This window comes from Diospyros lotus, chromosome 4 (assembly GCF_014633365.1).
Source record: "Diospyros lotus cultivar Yz01 chromosome 4, ASM1463336v1, whole genome shotgun sequence".
Classification (NCBI taxonomy): domain Eukaryota; kingdom Viridiplantae; phylum Streptophyta; class Magnoliopsida; order Ericales; family Ebenaceae; genus Diospyros; species Diospyros lotus.
Genome location: NC_068341.1, coordinates 3,185,427 through 3,205,799, shown reverse-complemented (window position 1 = coordinate 3,205,799; position 20,373 = coordinate 3,185,427).

The window sequence follows — 20,373 nt, the reverse complement described above, 5'->3', positions numbered from 1 at the left end:
GCTGTTCAGGTATTATTATGGCTTTTGAGTTGTTTATAGGTTAGAGCGGTTGGGTAGTGGGAGCAAGGATCGGCTGTTCGGTGATGGAGTGACTATCATACGGTCTATCTTAGGCCGTCGGCTAGTCTCTCCTATCCACTGACCGTTGACCGGTGCCAAGTACTATTGACTAGCTCTGCCGTTACGTGATTATAGCATGATTTGGTATCATTTTATTCTTGTAGCATGGTTTGATATGCACATGGGTACGGGCTGCATGTTAGGATTATCATGATTTGGTTATGCTTGATCACGGACATTCTAGTTTGGTCAGGTTGCATCCAGCACGGGTATATGCATCGCGTGTAATTTACTATATGGGCGGAGCGTGGCCTGATGCCTGGATGTATGGGCGTCTTGTATCACGTTGATGCTCATTACGCCATTGCATTTTATATGCATTGCATGGTTACTGGTAGTAATTAGTTCTCGGATGGGAGTACCGTTTCGAGGGAGCCTATGGCTCGAGTGTCGGGAGTACCGACATAGACGGGTGATGGGAGTACCGACATGGACGGGTGATGGGAGTACCGACCCGGGACAGTGCGCACAAGTTTGTTGGAGATCTATGTTTCCTTTCAGGGCTACGGCAGGTTGGTATGAGATTTGGGTGCGAGGTATTTTATGTGGGCCCCAAAGACCGGTATGTGTTTTTACTATGCGGCACTGTTACATTGTTGCGTCACATGGCTTGTGTGGACATGTGGCTTTATATTTGGAGTGATCTTCTCTTCTGTTTCATTTACAGCCTTCCTTTTTATATAAACTTGCTGAGTCTTGCGACTCACCTTGCTTTTCATCATTCCAAGTAAGGGTAAAGCAAAAGTCGAGGGCGAGGACCGCGCCACCTAGCAGTCAGCCGTGTCGGTAGGGTGTACAGTTAGCTACCCCCGTCTTCTTTGATGTTTTGTTAGGAGTTCTGACTCTCATTTTTTACTGTGCCCGGTTGTTCCTTGTATCTTTTATTTGTTGGCACAGGTGTCTGTATATTTTTATATACTCCTTGACCGCTGTTCCAGCAAGATACTTGTGGGCATGTATGTATATTATTTTGCTTCCGCTGTTGTATTTTTCGTATGTATGCATGCTAGGGTATTTTTATCTTATGTCTATTTCTCTTCTCTTATGTAAGCGCTTTCGTTCGGATAGACTGGATTGTTAGGATATTCGGACGGGAGTGCTTACACATACTTTGATATAATCTTGATAAAATTGGTCGATGGGATCGATGCGTAACAACTTCAACATGACATATTTGAGAATAATAGAATTCTTAATTGTCCAATCTATTATATTTGAGAATAATGATTTTCTTTTAAGATTGTCAACATTTATTTAAAATCAATTATCATATTTAATTGGACCATCTTAAACTTATTCAAATATTGAAACTATTAAATTAGTGGATTATGATTGTTAAATGTATAAGAATCTACCAACATATCTCTTTAAATTAAGAAACGAAATTTGTAGTAATTAATTATTATATAAATATAATAACTTGTAGTAATGATACTATATTAATAAATCTCATGTAAAATGAGATTTATCATAAAAAAAAAATAAAAAACATCACTATCTTCTCCCAAAGTTTAGCCTTGCTTTTATTGCTCAAAAGTCAAGTGAAGTTTTAAGTCATTTTCAAAAGTCATTAAAGTTTTTGTTAGTATATATCTCTTACAAGACATCATCTTTATTAAGGGTGAGTAAAATTTTAATTAAATTAAAATAATAAAATTGAATCGAGTAAAATTAGTTGTTCGATTGAGCTTCGTTCAATTTGTAAACTGGTCTAATTTGATTTCTAAATTTGAATTTTTTGATTATTTTGATTTAAATGGTAATAATTATTGGACAAGAATGTTAATTTCTATACTCAATTTATTAATTAATTAAAAAAAATTAATCTAGTGATATCATCTTTACTCAAATAATAAATCTTTCAAAATAAGTAGTAGTTCAAGATAAAATTTGTTTGTAAAAATTAATCAAATAAAAATTATTCTTAATCGAATACTATTTTTTTTTTTTACTCGAGTAGGAATAAGTATTATTCAAGTAACACTTATTTTTATTCGAATAATATTTATTTTTTAAATTATTTTTATCTGTTTTCATTTTTTATTTTTGATTCTTTTTTATTTTTCAATTTTTTTATTTTTTGATTTGAATAATTATTTGATTCATTTGATTTATTTTTTTAAAAAAATTAATTTATTCAATTTAAACAATTTATTGTCGGCATATGACTTTTATGTTAGGAATCTCCCTCCATCCATCCATCCCCATCACCCTTTTGAAATGTTAAGATTTCAATAAAATAAGATTTTTATTATTATAATATGATCACAAGTTTTTATCTCGTCATTTGAAGTTTATTTCATGAATTTTTTTATTTTCATTCAATTTATCTTAAATTTGCATCTATTTTTTTATTTTATAAAATTATATCGACAGTTGACTATCTAACACAATCTTCCTCATTTATTTAGACTTTAAATTAATAATAAACAAAAATTCATATTATTATTATTATAATTAATAAAATCTTTAGACCCCCACATGTCCTAGAGTCTAATTTGGTTGACTCTATCTATCATTTTTTAATTTTAAAAATAATAACAAAAATATTAAACAAAACCTTTGATTTTTATTTTTAAATTAAAGGCAGCCATCCCTCTTCAAAAGTTGTGCCCACTCCCCCACTCTTCTTGCTGAATCAGAATCCACACTTATTTTCCACTAAAAGTGATTGTTTGCTTGCTTAAAGAATCCACATAAAAGACTTTGGGAAATTTCTTGGCACAACACCGAAATGGATTGGTATTGAAAAATAATAATAATAATTGCGTTGCCTTCACTCCTAAGAAAACAAATGTCCCTGTCCGGTGAATCAATGGAGAACATGAACCCATGACCTCGTTAGTCGGTCAATGGTTGATGGAATTGCTGGGCAATATCATAACACCTTGCAAGCCTCGCAAAAGGCGCTGTCATGGGATATATAAGCGTTTGATAGGTATAAAAAATGATGATGGAATTTATTTTTTATCTAAATTTTAAAAAATTCTATTAAATAGCTCTCCTTTTTCATGAAATTTAAATTCTATTTTAGTTTAAAAAGTGAAGATTTTCTTTGAAATCAAGGAATTAAAATTCCTAGGGATGAGGTAAGAATTGGAATTCCATAAAATTAAAATTTTATCCCATTTTTCATTCTCAATCAGCACCCTAACATTATTTTAGACTAAAAGATTGACGGTGTTTTTGTCACGTGGTCGCGTCTTGCCGGTCTTTGCTTTTATTTTTAAACAATGCAAGAGAAATCAGTTTTAATATATATATATATAGTCAATATAAAATTAAACCAAGGGAAAAATAATATAACTTTGCATAATACTATTTATAGGCAGTGGCGGGCGAGGGGGGCGGGGCAGGTTGCGACGAGTGACGCATGCGAGGCAACGACTAGCGACGGACGATGTTGAAGGGGGAGAAGATGAGAGAAATGATAAAAAGGGCTAAAATGGTCTTTGAAATAAAAAAAAAGGACAAAATAATATTTTCCAGTTACTTGTAAATTCATCTGCATATGAGTTTTTTTGTACAAATAGCATCATCCTAAAACTTTTGATAACTCTGACATGTAACAAATATTATGGTTATCCTTATAATATTAAACTTTTGTCCATTCATCGCCACGTTGGTTCTGACACACACTTCACCACGCAAGGCCTAATGGATAAGCATGTCCGTGTCTCTGCAACTCATTTGTCTTGCAGTGGCGGATAGTTGTCTGCAAAAGTGAAATCCCCTGCCTGCCTTGAGGTCCCCATATGTGTATGTAAAAGCGATTAATCACGGTATATGGTGACGTATTAGATAGAAGACACAATATATAATATTTATAAGAAATTATCTTATATGAGGATAAAACTCTCATACTGTGGCTGTCATGACTCGAACCTGCATCCTTATCTGTAATCTACTACCTAATTGCGATTCGTGCTGCACTCGTAGGGGCAGTGGCAGATACTTTGGTCGGAAGAATGCAAGGTATGGTTTGAAAACAGTAACAAATTTAAGTAAACTTGTCTAATAATTATAAGTAGCATACTAAAATATTTTATAATTGAAAAAATAATAAATTACGCTAATCACTCATAAAATTTGACATAATTATCGGAGTCTCTCTTAAGGTTAAGGTTAAAGGTTAGGTTTTCTTTTCTTTTCAAATTCTATTTCACAGAGCAGAAAGAAATTAAAGAGAGAAAATAGAATAGAAGAGATAGAAAACTATAAAGTTAAAATAGTCATTTTAAATTTATTTTTATATATAACAAAAATTCTTATAATTATGTCAAAATATCATGAATGATTAGCCTAATTTATTTACTATAAAAACAATATCATGACTCTTTATCATGTGCAAAATCAAGATTTGAAGAAGCTAAGAAATAAAAAAAATCATGTTAACAGAGAAGAGAAAGGAAAGAATGAATGACTTCTTTCTTATTCATCAATCTGATAAAATTAAACTATCACACCTATTTATATTATATACATCTTATCTCTGTCCTCTACAACTGTTCTCACTTTATATACATACTATCACTATATAAATACAAGCAAATAACTACTCGCTCTGCCTAATATAACCAAGATATCATTTTGGTTCACTAATTATTTAATTTTTTTATTTTTTGAGATACAAAATCACTAATTCTATTTTATGATGATTTTTTAGTTGAATTCATAATCTGTTTATTTTGTTGTTTTATTTAGTCGAAAAAGCCTCCCAACTACTCAAGTTTATAGATTATTTAGATGAAGAGGTTTCTCAACTCCTCAAGTCCACAAATTAATTTTCAATATTAGGGAATAAATAGTGAGATGTCATTTAGACGATGAAACCCCCTAACTCCCCAAGTCCACGAATCATTTTTCAATATTAGGGGATAAATTAATAGTGAGGTGCCATTTAGATGATGAACCCCCCCCCCCCCCCAACTCCCCAAGTCCACGAATTAGTTTTTAATATTAGGTAATGAATAATAAAGTATAAATTAATAGTGTAATGAAAAAAAATAACAAGAAATGATATTATTTTAAGAGAATGGTTTGAGAAAATAATTATTTAAACAATAAAAATTTCATCTAGAGAATTCTTACTAATTTAGACATTAAAGAAAAAAAATAAATTAATAATTTTTTAATTTGAAGATACTAGCTGTGAACTCTCCACATCTTTATTTATTCCACTCTTACATTAGAAATTTTTAAATAATTTTTAATATTTATTATATTATTAAAAGATCATCAAAATAACTCTTAACTATAATCACAAATATTTTTAAACTGTCTCTCCATCGACAGATCCTTTAATGGACAGGGGACATGACACTTAAATCTTCCTAACATATATTCGTTTTATACCATCAATTCCCCATTGCTTGAAGTTACTTTTAGAGAGAATAAATCTACTTTCCTTTGTTCCAACGAACAAAATTGTTCCATTATTACCAACCAAAGAGAACAAATACTCTAGATAATCCAGTGAACAATGGAGATCCATCTAGCACATAGTTATAGCTAGTACAGTCATTTTCAATGCAATATATATAAACCATGGACTTGCAATGGTCTATATTAATGCGTTCATCCGTTGTGTTCAACGATGCTTATCACATAATATTTTAAAATGTTTTTATAAGGATAAACATGACTTTATATATAACCTTTTGATCCGATCCACAACGAATACCACCCATCCAACGTACCTAAACTTGAAGGAAATTTCCGAGCAAGACCCACAAAGGAGATGTCCAAACTCTCCATGCAATTTCCAGGTGATTCGATTCTTTGGGGCAATCGATCGATATTGGATAAAATTAAGAAGGTGGTTGGTGCATATATGGCGTGGATTCTAGTGAATCCCATTACGGACGACAAGCCACGTCAGGATGCATGCGTATGCATGGAAAAATGTAATGTAACAACTCATAATAATATTCCATCTGATGACTACTGAGTCGTCACGCATCTTTTAATTTCTATGTGGAAATTAAAAACTAACTAACCATTTTGAAGTTATAAATCATTAAATTAATTAAAGCAATTAGTTGTTGCGGATGGAAGTTCCAAAAGAAACAAAATGTATTTATTTATTTATTTATATATGGTAGAAACTTATCATGTCTTGGTCGTCGCTAGCTAGCTGCATATATACATCCATATTCAGAGAGCTTCTACATGGTCAACCTTCCTATAGTTTTGATGATTCAAATAAAGAAATTATACAGAGACTAATATGAATATAGTTTTGATTAATTGCGTTGATCTAAGGACTTGAAAGATAAGGTCTTCCAATTAATATTCTAATTTTTGGGACTTGTCATACATACGTAATTAATGTGGTATTTATGACTACAATATTTCATCATATATAATAAGCCTTGGGTTACACGTACGAGGCAATATTTCATCATAGTGGAGTAGAGGGTTAATTAAGTACTCTCTCTCTCTCTCTCTCTCTTTATATATATATATATATATATATACACACACACACACACACACAATTGTTTTTGTCTGTAATGACACTTAAATTCTCTGTCATTAATTTAAAAATGCTAATTAGACATTTAAAAATAATATTTAGTGTAATATTCTTGTATTGGTATATTATATATCTATATTAATTAGACACAGAATATAATATACAATATAAAAGGTAACACCAAGTGTAATTTCCTAAATATCTAAATAATATTTTTTTAAAATTAATTGATTGCCGTCACTGATGCACGGACAACACAGGGAGGGATTAGAACATCTCAACTACGTACCAGCGGGTAGTTTTAACAATTCTAGAGTTTTTTTTTTTTCTTGTATCTCTGGATTGTAGGGTTCGATTCTTAAATTTATTTTGTTTATAGGATGATCTATACTTATAATACTAAGATGAGTAGTTGATGAAGACTTGACCCTATGCACCATAATGGAGTAGGGTGACAAATTCATTTTTCCACATTAGTTATAGATAGTTGGGACTAAATATTTTTTAGCAAGAAAAAAATTGTTAGAATTTTTTATATGTGTGCAATATTGATCTAGTTTTATTTTGAGAAAATTAGTTGGATTTTAGATTAACATTATCTAGAGGCCCAATAAATTATATATGATTATAACTCATATGTTGGACTTGGTGTACTTTTATGGGTTTAGGCCATTTGTCTTTTATTTGTTAAGTATAGGTCTGATAGAGTTCTTATATATGATTATAACTCATATGTTGGACTTGGTGTACTTTTATGGGGTTTAGGCCATTTGTCCTTTATTTGTTAAGTATAGGTTTGATAGAGTTCTATGATAAGTAGGGGTGTTAAAAAAAATCGGTACATCACGAAAATCGGCCAAATCGAACTGAACCAAATCGAACTGATCGATTTTTTTTTTTTTTTTTGCTGTCGAAAACGGTTTGGATTCTGTCCAAACCGTACGGTTTGCGATTTGGACAGTTGTCAATTCGGTTTTAAACCAAACCGCCCAAGAAAATAATAAAAAAAATTATAAAAAAAATCATTATTATAAAAATCTAATAATTGGTAGCCCCATCTTATTTATTTTTTACACTATTTTGTCTTTATTTTTTGCTCCTATTTATTTACATTTAATTGTCTTTATTTACCAATATTTGTATCTTTATTTACCTTTTTAAATATCTTTTTTAGTGATTTTAAGTAGCATTTCAGACCGCAGTAAACTGCATCAAACCAGACCGCAAATGCGGTCTGGTTTGGTGCGGTTTGACCGAACCCAAATCAAATTGCGGTCTGATTTAGTTGAAAAACCGCACTAGCGGTTTGGCGTGCTGAAAATTATTCAGACTAACCAAATCGCACCGCGAACACCCCTAATGATAAGTAGAATTTAATTAACATTATAAATTGAAGGTTAATTAGGTCTTATCTTTCCTCTTATTCAATCTATTACACCTTTTTTTACCCATTGAGAAGTGACTCCGGCATGATAGAAGAGAAGGAGAGGAAGATTTAGCTTGTGGCTTGTGCATTTGTGCTTATTGTTCAATCAGGTTTTTATTACTAATCATGGATTAAAGAGATATTATTCTTCCTTAATCTTTTGTATTTTATATGATATGTGAATTTTATGAAAAACTTATCTAACATGTGGTATCAAAGTCAACACATATTCATATAGTACTACAAAAAATCAAGCATTTAGTGACGAAAAAATTCGCTGCTAAAATTTCAAATTTCGTCGCTAAAAATTCTGTTTCTCAATCTATCCCTGAACAACAACGAGGAACATTCCGTCACTAATTCAGCGACGTAATTCAATTCTCGTGCTCCCACAACATGCGAGCGTCGCATGGCCTCGCCTCTTCTCGCCACTTGGCAAGCCCACCAACAGCCACATGGCGATGCTTCAACGCTTTATTCATGCCTTTTTCGGGGATTGAACTTTGGACCTCCCAACCTTACCCTTGCGCGAACGACCTGCTGATCTAGAAGACTCCTTGGTTAATCATGCGTATAAAATATTTTTATAGTATTTTTTTAAAAAAAATTTAAAATTGCATTTGCATCCCAAAAAATTTTCAAACTTATTTTCAAAATATTCCATCACTCATTTTGAATTTAATTTGTAATTTCATGTTTTATTAATTTGCAACTTAACAACAGAATATTATGTCACTAATTTTGAATTTAATTAAAATTTTTATAAATTCTACATTTAACTATGAAGAATTTCATTATCAAATCAGATTTTAAATTTAAATTAAGTATTTTATGAATTTCACATTAAATTTTTATAAATGCTTTGTTAAAGATTATTTTCAGTAACATTACTAAGTTTTTGTGTAAACTCCTGAATTATATAGCGTGACATTAAAACAAGTGAAACGTATCATCTCAACATCATGGATATTAAAAATTCTATCTGCATATTATTAAATTAAAAAGATGGGTATTCGTTAAATGACAACATATTACTCAATAATGAAGATTAATATCTTTAAAAAATATATGCATATATGGGGCAAATCTAGATTTTTATTTATGTACTTTTATATATATATATATATATATTTTGTGCAGTCACTTGAATTTTTTGTTATTTAATTACACTTCTTTATTTATATTTTTATGTTCATTTAATTTTTATATCTATATTTTTTAATCAATTTAACTACTTTACTTTGATGTGTAAAAAAAAAAGATAAATACAAATACATACAAGTTTAAGTTGTTAGAAAAAAAAAAGTATATTTAATTCAATTGAGTCAAAAATATAAATTTAGTTGCTAAAATGTGAAATTAAAGTATGAATTTCATATTTTATAAATTTAGTTACTAAAATATATATTTTTTTTCTTTTTTCTAGCAACGGATTTGTTCTGTTTTAATTTTAATTTTTTTTTTAGCGACTGATTTATTCCATCGCTAACATTTTTAGTTTTTAATTTTTAATTTTTTTTTTTAGCAACGAATTTGTTCCATTGCAAAAGTTTTAACTTTTTAATTTTGTTTTTTTTTAGCAACGGATATCTTCCATCGCTAAAGTTTTTAATTTTTAATTTATTTGTTTTTTTGTTTTAAGGGACAGATTTCTTCCGTGGCTAAAGTTTTTTATTTTTATTTTATTTTTTTATTTTTTTGTGACAGATATTTTCTGTCGCCAAAGTTTTTAACTTTTAATTTACTTGTTTTCCGTTTTTAGCGACAGATATTTTTCGTCACTAAATTTTTTAATTTTTAATTTAAATTTTTTTCTTTTTTAGTAATAGATTTTTTTAGTCGCTCAATTTAAAAATTTATTAAAGATATTAAAAATTATTTAGTGATGGGGTTTCTATCGCTAATTCGGTCGCTAAATTTAAAATATATTAGCAACGAAATAATGCGTTGCAAATCTATCGCAAAAATTTTGCAAGGGATATCCGTCCCTAATTAGTGACAAAATTATTCCGTCACTAAAACTGTTTTTCTTATAATGTAGAACCTCAACTTTACATGTGTTTATATATATTGTGAAGTTTTCTATTGATTTGTTGAGAGTGACCGACACTGTTCGTGGGTCTTTGTGACTGGTCGTTGGTTCGCATCTCGTTATTGTCATCTTCTCAATCATGTGGTCGGTCAATTTCGCTGTCATCGATGGCGGCTATGGTCACGGCCCTCTGCCATTTTCTACCATGGTCGATGTTTCAAGCTTGGCGCTTGACATGGGTCGAATTGATTGTATCGCATGCCATCGTTGTTGGCTCTCGACTCTTAGCATGGTTAGACGGACCAATTGTGCTGGGTCTTCCTCACCATGGAAGTCTGTTCGAGTTGTCGACGAATGAAAGGCAGTGACCGATTGGTGGTCATTGATGATGGTGGTCGACTACTCACAGGCTTGCTATCGGGGCTTCCTTTTCACCGTCGATCGATCGGTTTTCACCATGGTTGTCAATTGATTGGGTTTCCTATAGCGCAATGGTCTCTGTCTCGTTTTAGTCGATGGGTATTCTTTGTCTTGGTCGATATTGCATGGGCAATCGACACCATGGCCGATGACCTCGAGTCACTATCATGGCTGAAGAGCTTTGTGCTCCACATGGCAGGCTTTACCAGAGGGTTGAAGCCTTGGGTGATCAACAATGATGGTTAAGAAGATGGAGTGGTTGGCGATGAATAGGGAAGATGAAAAGGCAGTCAATGGTGGAAGGAAGTAGATGGCGACGGCAACGGCATAGAGGCACAAAAACCCTAAGTGATGAAAATGAGTTTTGACCCATTAGGTGTTGGGTTGACCCATTGGGTCGAATCTTGATGGGGTTGACCTGGGCTTAAGCCATTTGTTTTGTTAATAAGGTGGACCAATTTTAATTATTTGGGCCTCATTTTATTATCTCAACCCATATGAATATTGGGTCATATTCCTAAAATGGGTTTTATTTAATTGTTTGGATTATACTTTTAGGCCATAGTTAATAAGTTTAATTTTGAGACTAAAATTATAAATTAAATAATAAACCCATTTTGTGTTTAAAAAAAATCAAAATTTCATATGATTAATATTAGTAGTTTCATTTACTCTTTTGGCTCATATGATTCTTTTATGCGCATGAATTTTGATATCCTGGTTATTGAATTATGGATTACCAAAGTGGACCATAAACTAAAATATGTAATTTCCTAGTGTATTTTGGGATGTGTGTTGTCTGAATTGAGATGTATAATTATCTACTCAAATGTGTTAATTGTATATTTTAATTTAGAGAACATGATGCAAATGTGAAAATACATTGTGATGTGTAACTTTTATCCCAAAGAAGATTGTTTCTAAGTTACATGTTTTTCACTTATTTACTTATTTGAGAATTTAAGTTGTATATTATATTTTCTACCTAAAGGTAATTTTATAATATGCATCTTAAGTTCTTGTGAGAATAATGCCATCAAGGTTTAAGGCTTATTCTTGTTTATCTTTTGTCCTTGATTTACTTATTTAAAAATTTAAGTTGTATATTATATTTTTTACCCAAATGTGATTTTATAATATGCATCTTGAGTTCTTGTGAAAATAATGTCATCAAAGTTTAAGCCTTATTCTTGTTTAAGAATAATATTATATTTTATGCCCAAAAATTCAAGGTTTGAGAATTTAAGTTGCATATTATATTTTTTGCCCAAAGGTAATTTTATAATGTGCATATTGAGTTCTTATAAGAATAATGCCATTAAGGTTTAAGGCTTATTCTTGTTTTATCTTTTGCCCATTTTTAATTGTGAATATTTAATCATACAATCCCTTGCACCTTCTGTAACATCTCAAAATTTTAGAGATAAATAATAATTATTAAAAACGGTGTTTGAGATTATTATTGAATATTTAAAAATTTAAGAGAAAGTATTTATTTATATTGTTTTAAAGAAATGGAAAATTAAGGTAATTAAGTAAATTATTTGGGAGTATTTATGAAAATAATGATGGAGTTAAATTGGTAAATTTTTGGGAATATTTGGGGTATAAGCTTAATAAAGAAAAATGAGTTATAGGGGTGTATGTGCTAAGTTTTGCAAATTTTGGGGCTATGGCAAAATTCTGGGAAGTAGGCTGCAAGTCTCATTAAATATATTTGGGTGCACTATATTATCAAAAAGATAAGTCAGCCCAGCTGGTTGAACGCGCATATGCGTCTAGCAGGGGGCGCAGGATCGAGCTTAGGGGGAGGCGCTGTGGCTGTGCAACTTTGCTAGATTTCCCCCCTCAATTTGAGGTGCCAAACGGCCTCGTTTTTGGCCTAAGCGACAGCAGCCTTGGGCTGCGACGTGGCCGTTTCTCGGCCTTCCCTTTTTGTGGTTTAAAAGCCACTTAATTTGATATAAATTGGGGGAGGCTTGGGTAGCAAGCAGGGGGCAGTTAAAGGCCTTAAGGCGTTTTGGAGCCATTAGTAGAGGAACAAATTGGAGAAATAAGAAGGCACGGCCAGCAGCTTAAGAAAGAAAGGAAAATGGGAGAAATTAATAAGATTTTGGGGGTTATTTGGTGTCCAAAATATTCAAGTAAGTGGGTAAAAATTAGTAAAAGTATTGTATGTTTAAATTATGTATTTTTCACGGCTAGATTATGTGGGTTATGCAGTTAGATTTAATAAATTTGAGCCGTTAACTTGTTATTTTATATATAACATTTTACTTCGCATTGGGAGCATAGAAAAGTTAAGAATCAACCATTTACAGGTAAGCTCCTAACCTTATCCTCATGTTCTTTAATTCCCGTGAAAGTTTTCATGGTATCTCGTATTTTATTTCTTCTCTCACTATGACTCAATTTCATACAATAATAACAATAATCCGTGTGGGAACCACCCTATGGTTTATATTTTATTAATAAGATTATTGTTAATGGAATGAGTTAAGTAAATAATGTTTTGGTGTAGTTCATTACATTCGTTCCGGAGCTTCATATTGCTCCATTTTTCTTGGGAATGATGTCTAACCTGATGGGTTAGGTTCTTAGAAGAGTTGGTATGGATTACAAGGTTATGTTAAAGGGTTTAATGAGAAAAGTGAATGGTTCATTAACATGAGAAGTGATGAGAGTGAGAATGGTATTATGATGTTCATGTGATTATGTACATAAAGAGTTATGGAGAAATGTTATGTAATGCTAAGGCTAGACGATAAACAACTAATGGTGTTCATGTGTGTATTAAGGGTATGGGGTACAAAGCCACTGAGTGTCGACCATGGGTCGTGGCAATTGATGGCTGGATGTATAGGCGTCAGTCATCAGCTGTTACGATAAATGCTAGACGGGTCAGAAGAGCTAGTACTGCCAGATTCCTGCCTTGGTTTATGCATATCATGATATGCGTGTTGCAGAGGGCTTGGGTTGCATTCACTGCTAGGACATGCTTTGTGTGTGTTGGGATGTGTGAGCATCTGCATGACCCGATTAGTCTAAGAGCTAACTTGGGTTCTTTAGGTGAGCCGGTGTATTTAGAGCATATCGCATGTGTGAATTCCTATGTGGGCGTAGCATGGCCTGATGCTTGGTTTATGGGGGGGCCTTGTCATCATGTTTATGCTGCAAAAGCCATTGCATTTTCTACTTATTGCATTGCACGGTGAGAATGTGTGGTTTTAAGTGATGAGTATGGGTGATGGATGGCGCCCACCACGAAACGTACGCCATGGAAGTGGGCCACGGTAAGACCCACGGTAGTAGAAAGACCTTGGGAGTAAAACCTACGGCAATAGTAAGACCTTGGGGTGAGACTCACGGCAACAAATCATGTTGTGAGTGACAGGAAGGGACATATAAGGGAAATGGTATGGTAACCTATAAAAGGTTGATAACAGGTTTGTATGTTGGAACTTGGGCGCCAATGTGTGCTGATGTGGGCCTCAAGGACCGTTTATGTGAAGTTTATTATATGTTTACACATCTAGAAATAAGGCAGGTATTGGGCATGGCATGGTATAACGTTGCATTGGCATGAATTGCATGGGGTGTTAGAGAAAGAGTTATGTCTATAACTTACAGCCTTTCTTTCTAAAGCTTGTTGAGTCTTGTGACTCACCTTTCATTTGAACATCATTCTAGATTCAAGGTTCGCCTAAGTCGGCGGGTGCATTCGGTAGAGTTAGGTTGGGTCCCAATCATCGAGTCGTGATAGCAAGTGCAGAGCCCTCCCAAGACTAGGTCTTGTGTGTCATTGTGCCTATGTTAAGGTTAATGTTTATGTTTTTGAGATTGGCATATGTTATGTAAGCCCAGGTGGGCTCAAGTTGTTGTGAATGTTTATGTAAAGATGGTTATGAAATGTTATGCGATGTAAAAAGTTATGATTTCTAAAAGAGTTGTGTGTGAGTTATAGTTACTTTATTGTTCGATATCATTCAAATAATGACCTTCTCACGGATCCTCTATGCGCGGTAGGGGCTCCGGGGGGCAGGCCGTTACACCTTTAGTGTCAGTAATCAGACTTCAACCATTGAGACTTTGATTGGAACCAACTTTTAAAAATGGAAAGAGGACATTGAAATTCAACTTTGTTTGATGGATATTGACATAACTTTACGTGAGAATGAGCTTCCTAAGCCAACTACAACGAGTTCTATTAAAAAGAAAGCTAAGTATGAAAAATGGGGAATGACAAATAGTTTGAGATTGATGATAATGAAAATGACCATTTCCCACAATCTCATTGGTGTTATACCTAAGATAGAAAAGACTAAGAAATTCTTTGATGATATAGCTGAGAAATACAAATCATCTAGAAAGAAAGATATTGGAGAGCTTATGGACAGGTTGACAGAGATGAAATGTAATGGCGTGGGTGGCGTTAGAAAATACATTATAAAGATGGTTGACATAACTGCTAAGCTGACTAAGCTTAAGATCCCCATTGATGAGTTATTTCTTGTTTATTATGCTCTAAATTCCTTGCTTTCACAGTTTGACCTATTGAAGATTTCCTATAATGCTCAGAAGAACAAATGGAATACTGTAATACTAATGAACTCATCTCCATCTGTGATCAAGAAGAAAAAAATATCCTTAGAGGTTTTGGCGGTAGTGTGAATTTTGTGAGTCAGCCAAATTTGAAAGGATATTCTTGGAACCACAATTATCGTAAAAATAACAAAGGTGGCAATAAGAACAACAACCAAAAAAGTAATGGACCTAAGTATGCTATAAAAAAAAAAAAAAAAGACCAGTTGCTAGTTTTGTAAGAAAATGGGTCATAAAAAGATTGATTGTCACAAGTATAAGGCTTGGTTAACAAAGAATAAAAGTGGAGAAGTTCAAGAGCCAGAGAAAACCATGTGATCATGAGAGAGTGTTAGTGGTTGGAAATGGCATTCGAGTTCAAGTTGAAGCTATAGGAGTAGTAGAGTTTTTAAATTAGAGATTGGTTATATTATTGTTTTGAGTGGCATTGCTTATATATGTATCGTCTTTTAAAAGAAAATTGATTTCTATTTATAAGATGGATTGTGCAGGATATTTTTTTCTTTTTTTGCATTGGTAATGGAAGTTTGAATTTGGTTTTTAATTTGATTATTGTTGGCACTACACTCTTGTGTGATGGGTTATATAAATTAAAATTTTCTTCCATCGCTGCTTCCATTGTTATTAAAATCGCGAGTTGACTCACACAATTCTACCATTTTACGAGTCAATAGGCATAAAACGAGCCAACTCACATATACGATTGAGTTTAGGTGGAATCAGCCTAGGATTGTGATCTGACTCGTCAAACTCAGATCGAGTTTATGGTGTTCACTATTTGGGTTATTTTCCAAGTTACAAACGAAAAGATTTCCATATCTAATGCCCTTTTTTCAAACCTTATTTAGTTGTTAACCCCTGTAATTGATCTAGGTCCCCATTACTGCAAGCCTACGACATGGGTGATCAGCTTTCATGATCGGCGTTCTCCCCTGCAATCGTGTTCCCCTTTGCTCTGACGTGGTTGATAAGTAAATTTTCTCCTCTTTTTGCAAACCCTCGTTATCAACAAAGTGTGTTGTGTGTTGATCGGTAATTTGGCTTTGACTATCCAACTTGTGCTATGTGTTGTGTACTGTTAATGAAAATAATGAGTGAGTGGGTGTGCTCAGCTGAGCTCTATGTATGTGTGTGTGTGTGTTTATCTCTTTTAAGTCGTCATAGAGCTTAGCATAGTGAGTGGGTCGTGAGTGTTCACTGTGCTGAGCATAGTGTGTGTTTATCTCTTTTAAGAACAATGTTTGTCAACGATGATGGTAATGTTTGTTGTTTAGAATTTTGATTATGGATGGATGAATAATGAATTGATGATAAATGAACTTAATATTTAGAAATTTCATATTATTCGTATTTTTGAAATTGATAGATGAAATAATTTTGAAATAGGTACATATATTTCATTTAAAATAAGAATTATGTCATTATAAATATATATTTACATAAATTAAATAGTATTTTTAATTATCTGTAAAATCTTATAATTTTATGATTCAATATTACAATCCAATTTTATGGGGCTCTCTTACAATCTTACTTAAAATTTCGATTTTAACAACCTTGGCTACTTCTTTGAATGTTGAGAATGTTGGTGCTAAAAGAACATTGATTAAAGAAAACTCTTCAACTTTATGGCATAGGTGATTGGGTCATATTTCTAAAGAAATAATAGAGCAACTTGTTAAAAATGGTATTATGCCTACTATTGACTTTAATGATTTTAGAATTTGTGTTGATTGTATAAAGGAAAAGCTTACTAAGATCAAGAAAAATTGTGCAACTTGTAGTAACAAGCTTTTGGAAGTTATTCACATTGATATCAATGGATCTTATGTCTCTACATTATGTGGGAATAAATATTTTTTCACATTCATCGATGAATTTTCTTATTATGGATATGTATATCTTATTGTAGATAAATCTTAAGCACTCGAAAAGTTTAAGATTTTCAAAACTGAGGTTGAAAAGTAGCAAGAGAAAAGTATAAACGGTTGTGAGATCTAATAGAGATGGAGAATACTATGACTGACATGAACCTAGTGGGCAATGTATGGGTCTTTTTTCCATGTAATTACAAGAATGTGGGATAATTGCTCAATATACCATGCATAGCACACCTGATCAAAATGGAGTAGCTGAAAGAAGAAATTGCATACTAAAAGATATGATGAGAATGATGATGAGTATGTGTAATCTACCTATGTCTCTTTGGGGTGAAGCTATAAAGACTATAATGTACATTTTGGATAGAGTTTTCAGTAAATCTGCAACAGCCTGAAAGTTTCAAAGAAAGTGGCAAAGAATATTTGGTGTGCAGATTAAATAAACCAATTTATAATTTAAAGCAAGCTTATTGTCAATGGTGCTTAAAGTTTGATAAGGTGGTTATTTCTTTTGGATTTGTTGAAAATAAGATAGACTAATGTATATATCTCAAGATCAGTAGGAACAAATTTATTTTTCTTGTGTTATACGTTAACGATATTCTCCTTACAAGTAATGATTTGAATTTGCTTCATGATACTAAGCAAATACTTTCCAAGACTTTTGACATGAAAGATCTTGGTGAAGCATAATTTTTTTTTGGTATTTAAATTAACAGGGACATGATTCAAGATATGTTGGGACTTTCTCAGAGAACATATATAGATCGTGTTATCAAGCATTTTAATATGCAAGATTGTAGAGTTTGGGAGGTGCCTATCACCAAAAGAGAATTGCCTAGTAAGAAAAATTATCCCAAAAATGTGATAAAACAATAGAAAATGTGCCTTACACTAGTGCTGTTGGAAGCTTGATGTATGCCCAAGTTTGTACTAAGTTCGATATTGCTGTTGTAGTTAATGTGTTGGGAGGATTTTCTTCTAATCTTAGATTTGAGCATTGGGTGATAGCAAAGAAAGTTATGAGATATCTGCAAAAAAAACAAATGATTTTATGCTTGTGTATAGAAAAGTTGATCACCTTAGGTGATTGGGTATACAGATGCGGATTTTACAAGATGTCCTGATGAAAGAAAATCCACTTTTGAATACGTGTTCATGTTAGCTGATATGGTAGTTTCATGGAAAAGTGCAAAGCAAATACTTATAGTTTCATCTACTATGTAAGCGAAGTTTATAACTTGTTATGGAGATACATCAACCTATGTGGTTAAAGAACTTTATTTATGGGCTTTTGGTTGTTGATTTCATCTCAAGGCCAATTAAAATTTATTATGATAATAGTGCAACAGTTTTCTTCACTAAAAAATAATAAAAGTTCTAATGGTTCATGTTATACGTTATTCCCGCATCACCCCTTTACGGGCCAGGCTCAGTCCAATGGGCAGGCCCAATCACCCAGAGCTTGGAAGATCCCGGCGATCTCATTAAATGAAATCCATACACCACCAAAGTCTGAAGCCCGTAAAGCAAGCACCTTGCGAGCTCCTGATAAAACCCCCGGCAAGCTCTCGATGAATCGACTAACGGGCTCGCTATAAAAACCCTCAGTTCACTGTATCACCTAGGTTGCTGGCCTAAAATCATCAGCTCGCATAAGTGGTAAAGCTGCTGAGAAGTCAGAGGTAGGGTCCGTTCACTTTATCTGCAACAGCCCATGCCCCTCGTAATGAGGATCTCACTCCCGATTTTGTATAGACGATAAGGGTTGTTTGTCCCCCATTATACAATCATTGTATTTCTTTATGTTATCTAAATTGTAAAAGCCCTTAAGTATAAATAAGAATGATGGATATCATGAGAGGCAGGGACAGAAATAATAATCAGATACCGCCATTCTGAAGGAATAATCAGAGTGTGGTCGTGGAGTAGGTATCGTTCTGGCCAAACCACGTAAAAATTCCGGTGTCGACTCACGTTAGAAATTTTGTTTCCTTTTTTTTTCTTGGCATTTTGGATTTACTCACCGCGGCCCAAAACAAATCACGGTCGGCTGAAATTGAACGTCGACATTTTGGCGCTAGAGGAAGGGGAAGGAATACTTGAAGTTCCGAGGTGGCGATTGACCCACCTGAGAATCACCGCGATCGACCGCGAGACTTTCCACCAAATGGAGGACCTCTTGCCTCGACAATCGATATCCCTTTGCCACCACTAGCCGGAGACGCTCCCAGCATACCATCGCGATTCCCTGTCCAACCCACTGTTCAAATCGCTGGAACAGGGACGATCCGGGACTGGCAGCAGCGAGATGAAGCATTGGAGAATACAGTAATGTAGCTCGCTGACGCAGTCAGAATCCTGGCCTAAGCACAGGGGCGACCTGCCCACGATCCACCAGCTTCGCCTCCTAGGGTCTGTCAACCACGAGAATGCTAATGTATCTTTTTATGATATGAGATTGATGATATCACTGTATATTTTGAAATTGTTATGCTTGGAACTATATGCTTGTTACTTTTATCACTATTTAAAGGCATCTGAATTCAGCTTTCATGAGTAGTGATGGTTAAAAGACTGATATAGACTTGGTATAAAGATCACGAAGGTACATGCTATTGTCTATAATACACTTTTAAATCATATTGTGTTCATGTATGTAATTGCCAAGATTATGACCATAGTGCAAATTTATGAAAATAAATACATTTTGACAGTTATGATCTTATTTTGGTAATTAGGTTGAACGGAACATGTTTAGAGATGATTATCTATTAAGCTATGTGGCCAGTCAAGTTAGTTGTCCAACTTAAGAGTCAATTTCAAATAAAAAAAAATTCAAGACACCAACTAATATTGTACAAATGGGAGAATGTTAGAATTTTTTATAATGTGTGCAATATTAATTGGGTTTTATTTTGAGAAAATTAGTTGGACTTTAGATTAACATTGTCTGGATGCCTAATAAGTTATATGTGATCATAACTAATATATTGGGGTTGGTGCACTTTTATGAGTTTAGGCCCATTTGTCTTTGATTTATGAAATAAATGTAGACCTGATAAAGTTTTATGATGGCTAGAAATCTATTGACATTATAAATTGAAGACTAGGTCTCCTTTTCCTTCTGATTCAATCTATCACACCATTTTCTACCCATTGAGAAGCAAGTTTGGCACAATAAAAGAGAAAGAAAGGAAAACTTAGCTTATGACTTGTGCAATTGTACTTGCTATTCAATCAAGTTTTTATCACTAATTATGGATTTGAAAAATATTCTTCTTCCTTAATCTTTTGTGTTTTATATTATATGTGAATTTTATAAAAAAATTATTTAACGAAAACTTGAATGGTCATGCTAAAAGAAAATTATTATGCCAATTACTTCATCTTTCTTTTTAAATGAAAAAAAAGT